The 21,463-nt window shown below is 49.1% G+C and overlaps 1 long non-coding RNA gene across 2 annotated transcripts in view; it reads right to left on the bottom strand.

The window, feature by feature from the left end:
• LOC141983738 (uncharacterized) overlaps positions 1-18,610 on the bottom strand; it is a 66,255-nt gene extending 47,645 nt beyond the window's left edge. Inside the window, exon 1 of one of the 2 annotated variants that reach the window (XR_012638489.1) lies at positions 18,544-18,610. This is a non-coding gene — a long non-coding RNA (uncharacterized LOC141983738). Of the gene's footprint in view, positions 1-3,058; positions 3,649-18,543 lie in introns of those variants that run through there. The other variant, XR_012638488.1, reaches the window with a different exon arrangement.
• Between the last annotated feature and the right edge of the window lie 2,853 nt (positions 18,611-21,463).

The following is a 21,463-nucleotide window of genomic DNA, read 5'->3' as shown; positions in this document are numbered from 1 at the left end:
TCTGCATGGTAGTTTCTCACCCAAGGACTGAAAAGGTTAATACGGTTTATCTTTACAAAGCCAAACAGCTTCACTGTCTGAGTTAGCAGACAGGTTACCATCACCATGCAGGGATTGTTGTTCTGATTGAGGTCTCACAGAGCCTGGGATGTGCATGAGGAAGGGGCAGTGAATTAAGTTAGCATCAAGTTGACATAAGCTTTCCCCCCTTTAAGAAAATCCTTACTGCTTTGGACAGGTGGAGCCAGGAGTGAGGTTTCCCAGCTCTCTTCCCTGCATGACCCTCAAGTACTGATCACAAGGGCACAGCTCAGTTTCTAGTGGGAGTCAGCCCCAGGTGTGACTCACGCAGGAACTCATGACCTCCTGTCTCTCCCTGGAGCCAGTCTCTTGCTGTCTCTGGTTGAATGGCTCAAAGGCATTTCAACTTCGGTAGCATTATGTTCCCAATTCTCAGTGGGAATTAGACCATCTCAGTGAGTGTCACACCTGACTGGATGCAAGACAACCTAGTCTAAGGTTTTCCTCTTACTTAGGGTGACCACATTTCCGTATGTGGAAGGCACCTGGTAAAATTACTCATATTCAAGCGAGTTCAGCTGCAATCAATCCATCAGAACTATGCAGTACAAGTGTTCAAATTAACATTAAGTTGACTGAGTCCCTGTTAAAAAGAATCCAGCTACACAGTATTTCTTTTTATTTACCTTCTTATCTGTAAGGCTTTAGGGTTCACATGGGGAGGGGTGACAAACATGCCTACTCCCTCCCTCCCTCCCCCCCATGGGGCAAGGTCACACATGCACACTCCTGTACATCTCTCACATGGGGCAGGGCAGGGGTGACTGACTGCTCTGACCCTCCCTTCCCGGTGCCCTCCACGCTTGGCTGGGTCCCCAGGACGGACCTGCCTCTCCTGGTACCACGTCTTCCAGAGGCAACACGTGCGGGGGGGGTGGGGTGGGATGCAGGGTCACATGACTCCCCCTTGCCAGATTTCTGCCAGGGTTCACACCACAACGTGGCCAGCAGCATCCTTTCAGCACTGTGCAGGAGTGAAGGGACAGGAGCTGCTTCCAGCTGCAGGGGAGGAGGTGAGGAAGGGATGACCTGGCCCATGTCTTTGCAGAGCTCATCTCTCCTCCCCACCCCCCATTCCTTCCTGAACAGTGTCGAAAGACAGGTAACACCTCCAGGCTGCTGCTGGCCAGGACGTAACCCATCCACCTCTGGCCACAGCATGGGCAGGAAGGGGTTAAGCTCTCAGGATGCACTGCGCACCAGGGCCCAGGGAACCTGCCTGCAGGGGCTTCAGCAAACCTGGCCAGAGGTGGCTCAGCAGGGGAGGGTACCCTGGGATGGAGCAGCCTCCTGCTCCCTGGGGACAGGACCTGGGGAGGGGGACAGGGGTAGGTGAAGAGGGTGCTAAGCCCCTGCCCCAGGGGCTGCTGTGGAGCCTGCAGGTTCAGGGTGTGAATAGGCTGGAAAAAAATTGCTTCCCCCTCCCACTCCAGAACTTAGCTGAGGGGTGGAGAGGCTTCCCCATGCCAGTGCTATGGCACATGCTGGGCTTGGCTCCTCCTGGCCAGCACCCTGGGCTGGTGGGTCTTGGGCTTTCAGGGCACCAGCCCAGCCAGAGGCAGTGGGGGAAGGAAGGAGCCTGCCGGCCAGGCTGCTGGTGAGCTGGGCGTTCTGACCAGGGGCTGGTTCTCCACACAGTGCTCGGAGCAGGATGTGCCCTGCTGGGGGGATAGGGAGAAGACAATGGGGCAAAGCAGGGAGAGGACAGCGAGAGGGGGAGCATGTAAAGGGCCAATGGGCGGGCAGCAGAGGTGACAAGTAACCGGCTGCCGCTGGCCCACACACCAGCCATGGCAGTGCGCAGCCCATGTCGGCCAAAAAACAGGGTGGAGTCCTGTTGGCCAAGAGCCAGCATGCAGCGGGGGCTGTGCTGCTGGACCAGCAGCCATCCCTATGTGCTGCGTCTTTGCCCAACCACCAGCCTTATGCACCCACCCCCATCGCTGGCCACTGGACCTCCCCACTCACCCCTGTTGGTCAGGTGGCTGGCAAACAGGGATCCAGCCAGCAGCAGGACCTGCTGGTACGGATGGGTGGTGGGAGGGGGGCAGGGGGAAGACAGAATATGGGACTATTTGCCTGTTTTGAAGAAAAGCTGGGACACCTGCAGGAGGGCTTAAATAAGGGATGGTCCGTTTAAAAAAAATGGGATGTCTGGTCACCCTATGCTGACTCCAGTGGCCTTCCTCACATTCCCATGCACCTTTCACTCTGAGGGAGTTTTTCCCTAACCAGCAACATTGGTGCCATTGGAATGGCTTTTAGTTGAAACAGGAACTGTGGGATTTTGATTCAGAAGCCAGACATCACCCATGGACTCTGTTTGGCTTTGCCCGACTCCTCCTTTCCCAGTTCAGAGGGGTTGGCTTGAAAAGGCCACTCTTGGCTCTTTTCTAGCATTATGCTTGCAATGAAAAAACCACCATCTACTTGTATTGCTCCCATCACCTTACTTGGAGTTGCTCCCAGGTATTCATGGCTTTCTCCTCTCTTCACTACTGTAAAGTAGGGAAGTACCATTCTCCCCATTTTACAAATGGGGAAACTGAGGCAGTAGGCTTTTAAGTGACTTGCCCACAGCATAGAATCACTGGAAATTAAACCCAAATTTTCAGAGTCCCAGTCTAGTGCCTCAGCCACAAGACCATACTTTCTATGTAATTGTTAATTTAACCAAGCTAACATAGAATTATGCTGTTTAGTCCTGTAATGTTGCTAACTGAGGGTTAATACTTAAGTAACTGTTGGTGGTTATCAGTCAGATTCAGAGCTGTTGTGTTCCAAGTACCATTTGATGAAGTATCTTTTCGTTTACTCTTGGTTTCATATTGAACTGTTCTCTGTATAATGAGGACTAGTTTTGGACTAAAAAAGGTTTTGTAGAACTTTAGTGCCAATTAAACATGCCAGCCCTGACACCTGTGGAGACTGAGGGTCTCCAGGCAGAGACAGCAAGAAAGCAAGCTTCCCTACTAACCTGAAACCAGGATACCAAGCTGCAGACAATGGGAGTTGGACCACATGAGAATGCACAAAAAACATCAGGCATGTTGAGGGGAGCAGGATGGTACAGAGCTGGGAGAGAGAGGGAGATGTCACTCTTCTGTCCTTGTTTCTCTCAGAGGCTGTAGCTGGAAAGCTGGGAAGATACCATCGCTCACCACAACTGATCTCCAACCACCTAGTATTCATCCTCCCATTCCTGAGCAAGGCAGCTGAGAATTGCTCCCAGGTCATGTCCAGCTCCACCAAGGTGGTATCAGAATCCTGAACCTCTTTCAGTCAGGCTTCAGGCCAGGGTGGGAACAGCGATAATGCTCTTGGCCCTGATGGGGGAACTCCTTGTGGCCATGGACAAGGGCCGTATGTCCATGCTCATGACTGGACCTCTCCCCTGGATCTGACACATCTGACCATGGACTCCTGCCATCCCTCCTCAGAGATGGAGCAAGCAGTAGATGAGATGGGTTCAGCTGTTGTGTCAGACCCAACCCAGGGAGATGATCACCTGCTTCTCCTCTTCCAGAGCTCCTGCCTGTAGAGTCCCACAGAGATTCATCCTCCCGCCAAGACTGCTACAGTCCATGTGGAGCCACCAGGGGAGATTGTGAGAAGACATGGAGGGGACACTCAGCTCCACAGCACCTGCCCATCAGATGCAAGCAACACCATCTCCCAGCTGAGGTCAGCAACTGGATCAAGAGCAGCAGGTTGAAGCCAAAGGAGACGTGTGGTGGGGGTGCCCCTTGGTGGTAGTTCATTCCAAACTCCCACCCCTGGCCTTGGGATGCAGACCCCTCCTTGTTGCCCTTGGGTAGGCAGGGATTCACCCAGAAATCACCCCACCACTGTGATCAGCAACAGTCATGTCCATCAGTGCCAAGCAGACCCTCAGTCACAGAGGTGGGGCCTCCTTCTGTCTGATCCTCAGTCACTGTGTGCAGGTTCATCAGGGCCCCAGGCTCAGGCTGCTCCCTCAGCCCAGGCCACAGCCCAGAGCTTGGACGCCTGGCCTGCTAGCACCCTTCAGCAGCAGCTGTCACTGCACAGGTGCGCTCTCAGCAGCCCATACAACTGCAGTTCCTTGCAGGAGAGCTCAGAGCAGGAAGCTTGAGTGGGATTTCCTGCCTGCTCTCTAGCCCACTGGAGCTCTGTGAGGTTGGATTCTCCTGTTTGAGAGAATCCTGACAGCCAGGGCTCCCTGGGAGTGGGGGTGCTCAGTAATAAGAATACAGAAGTGTTACATAGACACTTTCATCACTAGATCTCAAAGCAGTTCAATCTTTAATGTATTTATCCTCACCATGCTGCTGGGAGGCAGGGTAGTGCTGTTATCCCCACTTTTAGATGGGGGTACTGAGGCATGGGATGGCTAAGTGACTTGCCCAAGGTCACAGGAAGGTTGTGTCAGAAAAGGGACTTTAACATGGGCCTCTCACATGCTAGTGTCCTAACCACTGGCCCATCCTTCCACCTGCAGTTCACAAGACAACTGTGCCCTGTCTTGGTGGATTTGGACTTGGCTGTGGTGATCATTTGTGACTTCTGGCTCTTATTACTGCACATTATTGGGCTTGACTGTGTTTGCTTCAGGAAAAAGCAAGTATAATTCCCTCCCTGCAGGACTTGCTGGGTGGAATCCCCTCACCTGTGCTGTGCAGGTGCTCAGACTAGGCAACCAGCATGAGCCCTTCAGGCCTTAGCATCTAGGACTCTATTCCTGCAAATGTAGGAATGCAATTGCCAACCTTAATAAAAAATAAAAAAGCTACATCTGGTTCAGATCACTGCAGCAGCACATCTGCTCTGCCCCAGAGCTCACATCATCCCCGTGCTCTGCTCTCTGCACTGGCTCTGCATAGAATACTGGGTCACATTCAAGGTTTTGGTTCTCCGCTTCCTCGTCATGCATGGGATTGAACCAGCAGGTTCCCCAAAGAACCACCATAGCTCTGTTCCCCTGTCAGCCTCCAGAGTCAAATTCCCCAGTGCAGGAGGTAGAGCTTCCTCAGCAGCCAGCTGACAAACCTGGGACTTGCTCCTGGGAGGCCTTGGGATGACAAACCTCAGCACCTCCACAGCAAAATGGAAACCCACCTCTATGACAGTCTTGGGAACCCCATGTCAGAGGTAAAACAAATCCAGAAGGGGGAAGGAAAAAAAAATGCATAAAACCAGGTCAAAAATGAAATCCCCTGCTGCCCAAAGAACCCTATACCTCTGGGGGGATGCTCAGATACATCTCCCTGGGCTTTTCCATGGCCTCCAAGGTATCAAGAATATCAGGTCGCATGGAGTAAGGCTCAAATTGCCCTCCCAAAAGTACAATACCTAGGGTTTCACTTATGGCAAAAAAAGCGCCACCTTTCAAACAAACAAAAAAAAAAAAACAAACAAAAAAAGCTATGTGTCAAGTCCCTACCCCAAGCACTCATAAACGGCTCAGGGCCTTTCTGGGTATGGCGGGCTTTTGCAGAATATAAATCCCAAAGTTTAAACTATGGGCTAAACTGTTATATAACTGACAAAAAAAAAAAAACCACATCACAACCCCTTTCACTGGTCCCCAAAAGCCAACAAGGCATTTAAAAAAAATCTTTAAAAAAAGCTAATAAAAGCTCCAGCACTGGGTCTGCCAAATCTCTAAGCCATTTCAATTGTATATACATGAACAAAGAGGGGTGGCCCTGAAAGTGCTAACCCAGTTGTTGGGGACCTGGAAACGTCCCGTGGCTTATTTTTCTAAACAACCTAACCAGGTTGCAAAGGGTTGGCCGGCATGTTTACGGGCGGTAGCGGCTACTGCCCTAGTACTTAAAGCCAAAAAGCTAACATTGGGAGGAGTCATGCAAGTGTATACTCCCATATGGTCCAAGCACTGCTGGACACCAAGGGTGGCCTCTGGCTCACCCAGGCTCGGATAGCTCGGTATCAGGCTAAGCTGTTCAAGAACCCCCCCCCCCCCCCCCGAGGTCACCCTGCAGTCTTGCCCCACCCTTAACCCAGCCACCCTCTTGCCAGAAACAGAGGTACAAAAACATGACTGTTTAAAAATCATAAATGCCCAATACTCCAGCCACCAAGACTTAAAGAGTCAGCTGCTCCCAAATGCAAATTATGAGTGGTACACTAATGGTAGCAGCATTGTCATAAATGGGCAAAGGAGGGCGGGTTATGCTGGCGTGACCTTCCATGATACCGTAAAGGCCAAGGGGTTGCTCACCAGGACCTCTGCCCAGCTGGCTGAGCTAGTAGCCCTGACCCGTATGCTCAAACTGTCAAAAAAAAGGGGTCAACATTTTTACCAATTCAAAATATGCTTTTAGAGTGCTACATGCCCATGCTGGCCTGTAAAAGCAAAGAAAAATGTTAACGGCCCAAGATATCACCAACCTCTGCTGACAAGGCCACCGGTGGTGCTAGTTGTGATTTAGACACTTGCCCACTGAACTCATTTCACAAAGGCACCCCTCAACCTTCCCCATTGCACTAAGCCCTGTACAACCAGAGACAGGGACAGTCTCTGCCCGTAAGAATTTACAGTCTAAATGGGATAAGCAATTTCCACTATAACCTTGGTTTCAAGATTCTGCACTTGTCCATAATTTTCCATAACGAAAGTGAGGGGGTCACCAACTGTGGGTGGAATGCAGGGTACATTGACCCTCATGTAAAGGACACTTGAGATGTGTGCACTAAACCGTCACTTGCTAGATTGACCTGGTGAATTAAAGAAGAAAAGACCTCTAACCCCAATAGCAAGCTGCTGAGCCACCTATTCTCAGACTACATAGATCTCAAAAAAGGTATCTTATATCAAACTCTGTTGCAATAAGCTTAGTTATGTTGAATGGAAGTGAGCAGCTAGAGACAAAGCACAAAAGAAGGAAACTGCCATCTAGAGGTCATATTCCTCAATTACAAACATTAATTAAAAGGGATGCTGTCAGGTGGTTTGCCCTACCTTTATGTATTAAAAAAATAAAGGTTTACAAGATGTAAGGCCAATAACATTTTAAATTAAAAAAACCAAATAGACATTTTTTCAAAAGACAAAATAAACAATCCTGGCAACGAGTCTAACCGGAATGTTGTACTGTGGAACCAACAAATAAGAACCTGTGAGAGAAAGAGACAAGTCTGTTTTCATTTTCCAGGCAGAGAAGTGAGATATTTTAAGGTGCTTTCAGTTTGAAAAGAAATGCACACTCGAATTGTATTAATCTCTGGCCACATTTTTAAGGGTTCAGAACCTACAACTGGGGCCAGAGTTTGAAAAGAATTCAGCTCCCATTTAAACACCTAAATGAGGGCCAGACTTAGCAAAGTGTTGGTGCACCCCACATCTCCTATTGTGGCATACGATGGCCAGAGTCTCAAAACAGCTCAGCAGCCAATGGGCCTGTGTGGCATCTATGGCCTGCACTAGGCACAAGAGGTCTAAGGTGCCACAAGTACTCTTGTTCTTTTTGTGGATACAGACTAACATGGCTACTACTCTGAAAAAAGATCAAACTGGATAATGGTCCCTTCTGCCCTTAAAAAAACCACCACACACACACTATGAAAGTAGGAGCCTGGCACTGTTGAACGTCTGGATTCAGTTGTTATTGCTGAGCCCTTCTGAAAAATCAACCTTATTGAGTTAGGGACTTGTGCTCTTAATGAAGATGGAACCGTCATCCTGTAGATCGAGATACAACGCAAAGGATTCCTTTTGTATGTCATACTAAAGGCCACTAACAAAACAAAGTTTCAGCAAGCACTTATGTGGACACATGTTACGTTGCTCATAAAAATCTCTGGCTGGAATGTGTCTAGCCATGTAACCAGTGCATCAAAAGCTACTGCATGTCATTCTCCTCCCATATCATACAGACACTAGTGCAGGAATGGTAGATAGAACATTTAGGCCACATACCAGCCAGCACACTATAGTCTAATGCTTTACCCAGCGTAATTTTAAAAATCTCAGGTGATGGAGTTTCTAGTGTTGCCAGTCTAATAGCTCTCCTCCTTAGAAAGCTTCTTCCTGATATACAATTTGAAGTTACTTGTTCTCAAGGGATGAAATGGCTTTTCATTTTTTAAAAAGGAAACTGCAATTTGAAGTTAGATCATCCATCTGCTCGGAGAGCAGATTTTCAAGAGCACTTTGGCATCAGATTTGAGTGTTCAGCACCCATAATACATGGCTAAAAATCAATAGCTCCCAAAACTGGTAAAAAATTATCAGGGCTGTCATGATGTTCACACATGGCTATCGCAGTTGTCTTGAAAGAAAAAGAAATCACTCCAGGCAGTAGCATTTGTGCGTCACTTGCTGTTAAAAAAGTGTTACAAATGCTTTCTAGCAAGGCCCTTAGTAAAGCTTCTCTGGTCTGAGAACTGCTAGAATGAGCTCTGGGTCAGAGCTAACAGAAAATACATGAGGGACCAAATGACCGATTTAATGGCTGATAACCCTGATCCACCAGAGCAAAAAGTGAATAGCTGATACCACCTGAGAGCAGAGTATCTGAACTTTCAAGTGGTATAAAGGATTCCACAAGAGGCACTTGATACATCCCTGTATAGTAAGCAATGCTGCTTGCTGCTGCAGCAACCAAGTTATTTGCACCTGTAACCCTTCTGCCAGATATAGAGGCCAGCAACAGAAGCCAGGTTCAGTCAATCTAGGGGACCTCTTCTAAATGGAATGAAACATGGCTTGAGCCTCCTCTCAGAGCTGCACTCCCAGGTCTGGCACTAGGAAACCACAAAGCAACCTTGCAACCTCCCCCAGTTACCTTTCCAGTTCAGGAATCCCCTGGAATGTGAAGTCATCCAAGCCCTTTCTTTGGTAGGGCACAGCAAGTGGATATTTACAGAATAAAAGTCAGCAAAACCCAACTAAGGTACATGGGTAGGGCCTTGAGTGCCAGGTTTATATAATTTTTGGTGGTACCGAGAATGGGTCCAAGCAGAGCTGTCCTGTCCGTAGGACTGGGGCAAGCGCCCTGGGCACTGTGCTTTGGAGACCCCATGCTTCAGGAGGATGCAGGGTCCAGGCCACCCTGGACGGTTAGCGAGGGCCTGCAGCAGCAAGCAACCTGGCCCCAGCCTGCCCTGCTCTGCTCCACCGACGTCACTTGAGGGAGGGGGCAAAAGCCAGAAAGGAGCGGGGCAGAGGCTGGGGGGGGCAGGTTGCTTGCTGCTGCTGGCACCGGACCCCTCTGCTAGCCCCCTAAAGCGCAGGACCCAGGGTGGTTGCTCTGGTCCTTCCTAGGACCAGGACGACTGATTAAATAAGCCCAAACATTGGTGAAGCCAGGCCCACATTCCTGCATACTGGTGGAGAAAGGACACCACTGGGCCATATAATTTGCCGCCTATGGGTAAGGCCCACTATACAAACTCCATCCCACCTACAACTCACTCATAACCCTGATTAGATCCAGTGGACGGTGGGAGGCAGCTCTCCCAACCTGGGTGCTTTAGTCTAGAGTCCAGCAGCAGTAGATCCTGCTCCACTTCACTAGGGCAGTCTTGCAGAGTCACTACTAGTGTGGCAAAAGAACATCTCACAGGGTTCCAAAGCTCTGGGTAGGAAACCCAGTTCTTAGCATAGCCCAACACAAAACCTGGATCTCTGAACAGAACCCCCTTGTCTCCCAGATAGAGACAATGGAAGGATTCTGTCTCCTTGAGTTTTGGGCCACTCACTACCTTTTAGAACAGGGTGACCCACTTTTCTCCAGGCTTTAACTTTCATAGCTCTTCCCCCTTTATGTACATAGAAGTGTAGGACTGGAGGGGACCTCGAGAGGTCTTCTAGTCCAGTCCCCTGCACTCTTATGTACCATTTCATATAATTTCCAAAACAGACAACCAATCTCCAAACAATACACCATGAAGCACTGAGCAGAAGTGTACAGGGGTGAAATTACAATATGTAAATTAAGCCTGCCATAGCAAGCTTTTCCCCTTTCTTCCACAGGGGGAAGTAAAGAGGTCTATCCCTCCAAGCCTTCTTGCTCTGGGGCCTTACACACTATTAGCCTTTTTTCAGTTTCACTGTCTCTCCTGTATTAAGAAGGCTTTTCTATGCCACAACACTCTAGCATGTGAGTGCCAGACAAACACTGATGGGGTTTATCTTCACAGCAGGACTAAGATCAGGTCTACACTATAAACTTACATCAGTAAAACTACGTTGCTCAGAGGTGTGAAAAGTCCACATGCCCGAGTGAGAGTTATACCAACCTAAGCCCTGGTGTAGACAGTACTCTGTTGATGGGAGGGTTTCTCCCCTCAACCTAGCAACCACCTCTCATAGAAGTGGATTAACTATGCCCATGGGAGAAGCTCTCACATTGGCATAGGTAACATCTTCACTGAAGGGCTTCAGAGGCACAGCTGCATCGGTGTAGCATTTTGAGTGTAGACCTGCCCACAAATAAAGCAGACTTGTTTTCCCCCCATTTTACAGACTGGGAAGTGAAGCACAGAGAGATCAAGGCCCATCCAGGAAAATACTTAAGGATATGGATAACTTTGAGCATATGAGGGGTCTCATTAGCAAGTCAGTGGGACTATTGTGTTTAAAACTATACATGTTTCAGTGCTTTGCTGGACCAAGGCCTTAGGCTTGGTCTATAGTCCCAACTTAAAAGTCAGTATAACAGTCACTCAGAGGGGTGGAAAAATCCACCTTCCTGAGAGACCTAGTTATATGGACCTAACCCCCAGTGTAGACAGCTCTAGGTCAACAGGAGGGCTTCTCCCATTAACATAACCTCTTTGAGAGATGCAGTAACTACACAGATGTAAGCAGCTCTCCTGTTGGCTTGGTAGCCTCTTCACTACACGCTACAGCAGCACTGGTGCAGCACTGAAAGTGTAGACAAGCCCTTAGTTACTTGCCCAAGGGCCTCTGTGCCAGAGGCCGTAAGAGAACCTAGATCTCCAGAGTCCCATTCCAGAGTTACAAGTAAAGCAAAGCCCCTTCATATTTAATATTTATAGAAAGGCCCTAAGTGGAGCATCTGCCATACCAGCTATCAGAAGAACAAACCTGATTCTGTTCTCATTGGCAAGGGTTTTATAGTGCTGTGACCACACTGACTTCAGTGGAGGTACTCCGGGTTCACACCAGTATAAGAGAAAAGAGAATCAGACCTAGTGTTCCATCAGGTGGTCACTTATGGAATTGCTGCAGCAGGTAGTAAATCACCCCTTGCAGAAGCTTCTTGCCAGCTGACCATTCTAATCACCACCCAGAGTTGCTTGAGCAGCTATGATGAGTGTTTAGAGGTTTCCACACACAGAGAACATCAAAATGTACGGAGCCAACTTTCACTTGACCGAGGGAAACTGCCTGCGCAGTCTTCAGCTGTGATAGAATAGCCGCAGCCCTCTCTGCTACATCCCCTGACCTACAGCTGCAGGTCTGAAAGGTTTCCCAGTGCTGCCACTCACTTACTGGTCCTTTAATATCCTGGGGCTGAGCTTCTCCAGAGTGTACTAGTTTCTCCAGTTACCCAACTGGACTGTCAGGCTGCTAGGTTTCTAATGAAACGAGGAACACGCGTGACACTACTGCCATTAATGTTGGACTGAGAAAATACTGATGAAGTATAAACACTTGACAATTGAATCATAAAAGATTGTTCTTACCACTAAAGTAGTTTTTATTGTCTGTAACCCTCAACGTGACCAGGAGCGTTTGGTTCATCCCAGCATGAGACAAACTAGATAAGTTCATGGAGGATAGGTCCATCAATGGCTGCTAGCCAGCAAGGGCAGGGATGGTGTCCCTAGCCTCTGTTTGCCAGAAGCTGGGAATGGGTGATAGGGGATGGATCACTTGATGATTACCTGTTCAGTTCATTCCCCCTGGGGCACCTGGCATTGGCCACTGGCAGGGGACAGGATACTGGGCTAGATGGACCTCTGGTCTGACCCAGTATGGCCGATCTTATGTTCTAGGTGAGAGCAGTGCTGTGCAGGTAACAGGAGCAAAAGCTGTTGAAGCACAAACAATGGGCTCACAGGCAAATTCTTGCCTTTGGACATGTACCGCCTCGTCCTGCAAGAAGCCAGCTGCAGAGGAGAAAGGGAGAACTAACTGAGTTGCAGTGGATTGTGTGTGAGGTCTGCAAAACATCTGTACTGTGCTCACCGCAAGGGTGAAGGGAACAAAGTTAGCTGGAGTAGACTGGTAGTTCATCCCCACCCCATTCATCCATACTCATCTCATTGACTGGGCATTGCAGGGGTTCTTGCAGTTGGGTCCAACTGCATTGTCTATTATTTGCAATGTACTACTCAGGCATGGCAGGGGCAGCAGCATCAAGGAGCCCTGCGCCGATGGGGCCAGTAAGAATGCCTGCTTTGAAAACTTGTATTCCTTCCAACTCCATGCAGCAAAAGGGTGGGCTCCGATTGATAAGTGGAGCCCTTTGGCTTCCTTCTGCCTAGTGCAGGAGCCATCATTTGCCTTTGCCAAAAGTGCTCTTTATATAGCATCAGAGCCAGCCTGCGCTCCTCTAATGTGTGATTAAAGTCCATGTTCCTACTAAGGAGATGTCATCATGGTGATACACAAACGCTATTCTTAGCTCCTCAGGGCTGCTCAGTCAAGTTGGCTGCATCTAAACTTCTGTTTCTTCCTCTCAACTACTATTCTTTGGGGAAACTTGGACATGGGAGGGGGCACAAAAGGATGACCTCTTTTTGGCAGAGGGAATTTGCTGTAGAGACTAAGTTACTAAACAGCTTGGGGCAGGGGGAGAAGGACTGTTTATCAGCTACAGAGGCCCATCAGAGACCCTTAAAACTAGCATGAGAAGAGCAGCCTGGTTTTTCCTCTCCTTTCTGTTAATGCATGGGGTTTCTTATGCCTTCCTCTGAAGCAGCAGGTGCTGGCTGCTGTCAGAGACAGTATGGAACAAGCGTCAGATCCAGTCTAGCAGTGCCTGTGCTCCTTTCAATATCACACAATAGGAAAGCATAACCTTAACTGGGAGGAACAATGCATCAACAGTAGTGATGATGCATTGTCAGGAAAGGCACCAGCCGATATTTCCATTGGAACATATGGGTATGGGACTTAGGGTTGCCAACCCTCCTGGTTTTGCTGGGAGTCTCCTGGAATCAGGCCCTATCTCCTACAGGCTACTGAAGCCAAACCAGGAGATTTTAGGCTGCTAAAATTCCAGCAGCACAGCCGGGCTAGGGCAGGCTCCCTACCTGCCCTGGCCCCGCACTGCTCCTGGAAGCGGTCGGACCATCTCTGCTGCCCCTGGGGGGGAAGGAGAGGGTCTCCATGTGCTGCCCCCACCCCAAGTGCTGACTCTGCAGCTCCTATTGGCTGGGATCTGTGGCCAATGGGAACTGCAGGGGCAGCGCTTGCAGCAGGGGCAGCGTGCAAAGATCACTGCCATCCCCTGCAGGGGTCACAGAGACGTCCCAGCTGCTTCCGGGAGTGATGCGGGGCCAGGGCAGGCAGGGAGCCTGAGGCAAGCACCTCCTGGCCAGAGCCTGCACCCCAACCTGCTACCCCATCATGGAGCCCCCTCCTGTACCCAAACTCCCTCCTAGAGCCCACACCCCTCAACCTCTCCTGCACCCCAACCCCCTGCCTCAGCCCTGAGCCCCCTCCAGCACCCAAACTCCCTCCCACAGCTTGCACCTCAGGCTCAGCACAGAGCCTCCTTCCACACTCTGAACCCCTTGGCCCCAGCCTAGAGCCTGCACCCCGACTCCCTGCCCCAGCCCAGTGAAAGTGAGTGAGGGTCAGGGGAGAGCAAGCGATGAAGGGAAGGGAGTGAACGACAGGGGACAGATCACTAGGTGATTGCCTGTTCTGTTCATTCCCTCTGAAGACAGGATACTGGGCAGATGGACCAATGGTCTGAGCCAGTATGGCCGTTCTTATGTTCCCACTGGCCACTCCTTTCCTTGAAGCCACAACTTCCTCAGCCTTTCTACCAGCCCCTTTTGCCACTCCAGCTGCTGCACTATTTTTTGCATGTCCTACAGTCAGTGCGGATGCTGCTGCTCCAGACAGTGCTAGTTCTGAATTAGTTTTCAACTTGATGGCTTGTGACCCAAGGCAATTAGTGAACCAAGGAAACCAAAGAACACATAGGCCAAGAGCCCAGGCTTCCATCAGAAGCCTTGCATACAAAAACTTCCTTTCTGTCAGGGTCCCAGTCTATCAGTCCTACCTCTCCAGCAGCTTTCTTTAGACTGCTTTAACATTTAGAGCCTTCCCAATTTCCCAGAAGGCCTGCAGCTAGCCAGAGTGTAAAAAGCAGCCTCCCTCTCAAGTTATTCTGGTTTCCTCTTTCCCCTTCCCAGCTGATCAGTGTGGGTCTAGTCCAACAGCAAAGAGTTGACAGTCCTCTGCTCTAACCACCACAATGTACAGCTGGCTCCTAGCCCATATGGGAACAGGAATTAAGGATGGAATGGGGGTGCCATTCAGATCCCTAAGGGTAGCCCCTGGATGTCCCAGTCAAGATCAAGGACCTATTGTATTAAGTGCTGTACAAACACAAACAAGACAGACAAAACACAGGAGAAAGGGAATTATTATTATCACCATTTAACAGATGGAGAACTGAAGCACAGAGAGGCTAAGTGCCAGATTATGACACAAACACCACCACGATACCCACCCTCCTGATAAGGATTTACTCATGTAAGCTGTCCCATAGACTTCAGTGGGAGTGCTCATGTGAGGAACTGCTCACCAGTGGGAGCAAGAGATCGAGAATCTAGCTGTGAGAGATTTGCCTAAGATCACGCTGGTAGTCCATGGCAGAGATAGAAATTGAACTCAGACCTCCTGAGCTGGGGTGTCGTTCCCTGACCACAAAACCATCTGTTCCTCTGCCCACTTTGTGCCCCACCCTAGAGACATCTGCGCTGGCTAGCTTTTGCTTAAGTTGTGCATGATGTCCACAGAGAAGTTTCAGAAACAGCACCAGTTTTTAAATTCTTGAGAGAGACATGATTTTTATGTTCCAGTTGCATCCTGAAGTTCAGAATCTACCAGAGATGCCAAATGTAATACATTCCACTGCAACTACCACCTGCTAAATCACTCAGTCAAAGTCCCAGCAGGCTGAAGAGCTCTCGAAACAAATGCGTCATGCAGCAGAGAGAGAGCACAATTGCAAGAGCAGAAGATGCCAGTAAACACAGCCCTCTACCAAGGAACAGTGCTTCACTTAGTCACATTAATGGCTGGTACCATTAAAACAAAATATTCAGCCTGAGGAATTCCTCATGCAGGATGCTGTCAAGCAAAATGCTATGGGCTGAATAATTGTGCCAGCCGTAACAACATTGGTAGTAATGTCCACCAATGTTAGAGTAATGGAGAAGCATGGGCTATTGGATACTGGCCAGAATGTTGATTGAGGACTGTAGCGGGGTGACTACCCCACTCCTGCCCTGAAGGGATTAAAGCATGGGAGAGGGCTGTGAACGGGAAAAGCAAGCTGATTGGGAAAGCAGCCACAGCTGTGGCCAGCTTAATCAGGGTCCAGCTGGCCCTTTAAGAGGGCTGTGGGCCAGAAGCGAGGAGACTCTTGCTCTAGCTTCCTAGAGAGAAGGACCTGGCTGCCTGGGAAGCTAAGAAGGGTACCTAGGGTGGAGCAGTGCTGGGGAAGGGCAGAGGGAGCTGGGAAGCTCCAGCCTAGCAACGCCCCAGGCTGCAGGCCTAGTGAAAGGCCGATGAAAGGGTACTGGGGCTGCAGAGGGGCAGCCCAGAGATAGGCAGAGGCAGTTGCTCCAACCCCCCTTGCCAATGATAAGTGGTTCATAGTCTGCAGTCTGCCCCAGGGAGTGGGGACTAGATAGTGGCCACTGCGGCAAGGTGGGGGGGGGGTAGAGGGTTGGGGGATCCCCTGGGTGGGGAGACTTGGATTGTGGGTTACTGCAGGGGCGGAACCCTGATGGAGGAGGGCACCAGGGTCCAGGAGACACATGGGGGCCAGCGGCAGGCGAGACACCGGCCTGCAGAGGGCGCTTCTGGCCGGAAGAGCTAATTCCCAGGACGACCGACAGGAGGCACCTCACTGGCGAGTCATTGCCCCACGACAAGGGCCTTTCAGATTCTCCCCCCGACTCTGCTACGGATTTACTGAATGGTCTTAGGCAAGTCACTTAAGCTCTGCCTGCTTCAATTGAAAAATGCTAATGCTTTTTTCACAGTGGTGTTTTGAGACTTACTTCGTAACGAATACACAAATTCAGAAAAAGCATCTTTGTGCTTTCTACTGCACTGCCCTTCATAACGAACACATTATCCTGCTGCAAATTGCTGTTTAAGACTCTACTTTGACGTGATGCCACCATAAAGTTTGACAACACTTCAGCTGCTGGTGTGCAGAGACCATTGCCGATCATGCTGACCAATACTAGCTCACTGTTTACTTGGATTCCCCTCTGTGTATCAGTCTACTGGCTCATGGTTCAATTGTAGATCAAAAGCTCCTTGGGACAGGGACTGTCTTTTGTTCTGTTTGTAAGAGCCTAGCACAATGGGATTCTGGTCTATGACTAGGGGTCTTAAGTGCCATATTATTGCAAATTTATAATGGTTACAGACTGGTTTGCAATTGTCAGCCATAAGGCTCTGTGCAAATTATCAGTCTTAGGGCTAGCCGAAAAATTTCAAATGAAACATTTTCCTCATTGTACAAGGGGGTTTTTTCAAAAGCAAAACATTTTTGACTACTCCATTTGGTGAAATTGTTAATCAAGAAAATCTTAAACGTTTAGACAGTTCTGAAGCCAAATTTTTCAGGAATTTTTAAATTTAATAAAAAATGTGGCTATTTAATCATTTATCCCCAATTCAGCCCAAAAACTAATGTTGCAAGAGTGGAATTTCTCCTGGGAGGCCCATTTTGTTTTCCAATGAGTTCTAATTAATATAGATTAGATTTCATGCTTTTGGTTGCAAGGGGGCACTTGCAGGAGCTGTTTATCCCCGAGATGCATCATTGCACAATTATAAAAGAGAGCATTTTTGGAGCCTCAGGAATCGACCAATTCTAGGTTATTAGAGTAGAATGGCCAGTTGTCTGATCTATGGCAAACATTTCATTCTCATTTGGGCCCCCCCTTTCTGCCAAGCTAGCACTAAGCATGAGGCAGGTACCAGAAACTAGACTGAAAACTATCAATCTTGCAATAGGAAACAGGCATCATCAGTCTGGGTCCTCATTCAAATTAGCATTCTGGAAGCCTCCCTGTCCAGATAGGAGTCTTCTGAGCTACTTCCAATGGTGCCAGCCTCCCTACAGCATGGCAGTAATGCAACTAGACAACCATGACTTATATTATCCTCTCCCAGGAAAGAATGAAGGTGTGCTCAAAGCAACAGCGCAGAACACTGGAATCAGAGCGGCATGACTTGAGGATGGCCATGACCATTGTTACAATAAGGACAGCCACCAAGAGATGTGTTAACAGAAGCCAAGCCACTTCTGTGCCAGAAGGCAAAGCCACACTTGTGCAGTGAAGAATGCAAGGGAAATGCACAGACGCTCCTTACTATTGTGCCTCGGGAAAGATTTATGAATCTGCTTAGCTAGGAATGCCTATCTTCCAAATTATGCTCGGTCCCATGTCTGGATCGCCTCCAGATTTCATCCCATCCTCCCAAGACAATCTTGCCGAGAGACGGGCTGTGATAGTGCGCACTCACCTCTCCTGAGCTCCTCCTGGCAGGTGTGTGTGAACCTTCACTCTCTGCTCATGGTGCCCCCGCCAATGGCAATTCCCTCATCAGGCGCGTCTTCAGTGGCTCAGCCCTCCAGCCAAGTCACACACGGTCAACATGCGCCAACAAACAAGGTCCAACAGAGCTTGACCCCTGTGTCGTTGGTAACGTCTGCAGTCCTGTCTCTGAGCTCAGTTCTCAGCCCCTCCTGGGCTAGCTTTAAGTCTGTCCCTGCCGTGGTTTAGAGCCATGCCCCCAGAGCTTCCTCCCTGGAGACTCTGTCCTCAGTGGGTCTCACTGACCCTGTTTAAACGCAAGCCCAGTGGTTCTCAAACTTTTTGTATTGGTGATCCCTTTCACACAGCAGGCCTCTGAGTGCAACCCTACCCCCTAAGCCTGGCAGGACTGACAGTGCCAGCTCTGACTCCTGACAGCTCACAACCCCCACATAACCACCTTGTGACCCCTTGAGGGGTCATGACCCCCAATTTGAGAACCCCTGTTCTAGCCCTTTTCCCAGGCTTTTAGTACTGAGTCTTATTCCCTTTTGGGGGCTTTGACCGCTTCCCCAGCAACTGGTGGGGGGACCCAGGCTCACTCACTACTCTGGATCCCAACCCAGGGACCCTACAAACAGGAAGCCACATGCTGCTTCCTTTAATAGTTTACTACTACTGCTGCTGCTGCTGCTATTCCCTGGACCACTTCCCACATAGTCCCTTTCACTTCACCCTTACCTCAGGGCAGAAGTTCTCTGTTGACCAGGTCTCCCACAGGCCACTTCACCTGGAGACTCTCACAGTCTGCCTCACCCTTCTGGTCCCAGCCAGCAACTGACCTGGGTACACCCTGCACCTCCTTTTAACTGAGCCTGCTGCATTCTGATTGGCTGCTTCCCTGCAGCCTTTCTAGGCATGCCTGGAGGACCCAACTTCACTGCTCCTTCTCTGGGGTGGGGTGTGGTAGGACAGCGAAGCCTCCAGTGGGGAGCCTCAAAGGACCCAATACACCCCGTCACACTGGCATTCTTCATATTGCCGTGCATTGTTAAATATCTACTGCCCTCTGTCCTGGAAGTGGCTTGGCTTCAGTCAGCATCTCTGTTTGGTCAATACATCTGGATGATCATCTCAAGAGAAGTGAATGCCTGGCGATGATTCGCATGCTTACAGGTGGGTAAACTGAGGTGCTGAGCTGCTAAATGACTTGCCCATAAGGTCACTTGGCAAGTCAGCGGGAGACACAGGAATAGAATTTCTCTAGATCTAACCACTAGACAACACTCCCTCTCATTTTGACCTTGGAATATAAGTAAAATACATAAAAATAAAGGGCTGTCCTATTAATTTTAATATATGACCATGTGTCACTCATGATTCAATGACAATATTCTCGCAAACTGATGGGTTTAAAGAGGGTTGGGGCAGGGGAGGCATTTTCCTGCTGGAAAAGAATAAGTGCTTTGATATTTGTGCCTGCTGAAATAAAATGTCTACGCTGTGTTAAATCAGCATAGTTCTTTTATTTTATTTGAAAGTACAATGGGAAGATGCTGTTTGAAGAAACAGACCGAGCGTGCCGTGGGCTGGCTTTGTGTCTGTGAGGCAGATTAGCACTCAGAGGAACAGAGAGCTATCTGGGAGGGAGGGGGAATTGGAAAAAGACATTTGTACGCAGTCAGGGAAAGAACAGGAGTGTTTCAGTATTTGTTTAAGTGGCTAAGGGCCCACGCCTGCCGGCGCTGAGCGCTCGCAGTGACTATTGCAGGAGGCACTCAGTATTTCATCCTGCTCAGATCCTGAGGCAGGGTCGGATTGTGTCCTGTCCCTGTGTGGATGTGCAGGGCAGGGAAGATGACTACAAGAGGTCTCCCCTCCCCCCTACATTCCCTGCACAAGGACAGGGTACAATCACAGCCGCATGCTCTCTCCTAGAACCCCCAGAGCGCAGGCTACCCAGAATGGGGTAGGGAGGAGATGGGGCCAAACTCCTCTCCCAGTCTGCACTGGCCCACAAAGCTGACCAGATGTGGCTAGCCACAGGCGAATTGCCATAGCGGGTCAGGCCATTGGTCCATCCATCCAGCATTGCCGTCTCTGGCAGTGTCCATGACCAGCTGCTTCAGAGGGAGGTGGAAGAAACACCACAATGGACAATTCACTTACCTGTAAGGGAGGCTTCTTCTTAACACCTGGAAATTTATGGGCTGGTTAATCCTTGAAGCACGAGAATTTACATCACTAACAGAAACCTATTACTCCGGCTAACATAATTGTGGCCATTCTCATTACCCACAGAGATGTCCAATCCTTTTTGGAATCATATTAAGTTCTTGGTCTCAATGATATCTTGTGGCGATGAGTTCCACAGGCTAATTATATGATCCGCAAAACAGTATTTTCTTGTCTTTGTTTTTATTTTGTTGCCTTTCAGTTTCATTGCATGTCCTCTTGTTTTTATATTATGAGAAGGAATATAGAGCAGGGCCTGGTTTACCTTCTCTATACTATTAATTATCTTGTATGCCTCTATCAAGTCACTTATTTGTCTCTTCTCTAAACTAAACAGTACCACTCCTTTCTAATGGATGTCTCCCCAGACCTCTAAACCATTCTCGGCACATGTCTCTGAATCCTCTGTTTCTGCCATCCACTTTCAGGGATGGGGTGATCAAGATTGAACCTGGTTCCTAGATGGCATGATAATAGAATCATCAAACCATAGGGTTAGAAGGGACCACCAGGGTCATCTAGTCTAACCCCCTCCCATGATGCAGGATTTGTTGTGTCTAAACCAGGGGTAGGCAACCTATGGCATGCGTGCCAAAGGCACACACAAGCTGATTTTCAGTGGCACTCACACTGCCCGGGTCCTGGCCACCGGTCTGGGGGGCTCTGCATTTTAATTTTAAATGAAGCTTCTTAAACTCTTTAAAAACCTTATTTACTTTACATACAACAATAGTTTAGTTATATATTATAGATTTATAGAAAGAGACCTTCTAAAAATGTTAACATGTGTTACTGGCACGCGAAACCTTCAATTAGAGTGAATAGATGAAGACTCAGCCCACCACTTCTGAAAGGTTGCCGACCCCTGGTCTGAACCATCCCAGACAGATGGCTCCAGCCTCCTTTTGAAAACCTCCAGTGAAGGAGCTTCCACAACCCCTCCAGGCAGTCTGTTCCATCGCCCTGCTGGTCTTACCGTTAGGAAGTTTTTCCTGAGATTTAATCTAAGTCTGCTATGCTGTAGTTTGACCCCATTGCCTCTTGTCCTGTCCCCTGCAGCAAGAGAGAACAACATCCCTCCATCTTTTTTGTGGCAGCCTTTCAAATATCTGAAGACCACTATCATATCTCCCTTAATCTCCTCTTTTCCAAACTAAACATACCCAGTTCCTTCAGCCTTTGCTCACACGGCTTGCATTCCATCCCTTTGATCCTCTTTGTCGCTCACCTCTGGGTCCTTTCCAGTTTCTCTAGATCCTGTCTATACATTGGTGACCAAAACTGGACACGGTCCTCCAGCGGAGGCCTCACCAGCACTGAGCAGAGCAGCTCTATCACTTCCCATGGCTTGCACGCTGTGTCGCTGTTATGCAACCCAAAATTGCATTTGCTTTTTTCGCAACAGCATCGCATTGTTGACTCATGT

This window comes from Natator depressus, chromosome 3, assembly GCF_965152275.1.
Source record: "Natator depressus isolate rNatDep1 chromosome 3, rNatDep2.hap1, whole genome shotgun sequence".
Lineage (NCBI taxonomy): Eukaryota > Metazoa > Chordata > Testudines > Cheloniidae > Natator > Natator depressus.
The sequence above is the reverse complement of the archived record's forward strand: the minus strand, read 5'-3'. Positions and strand labels throughout refer to the sequence as shown.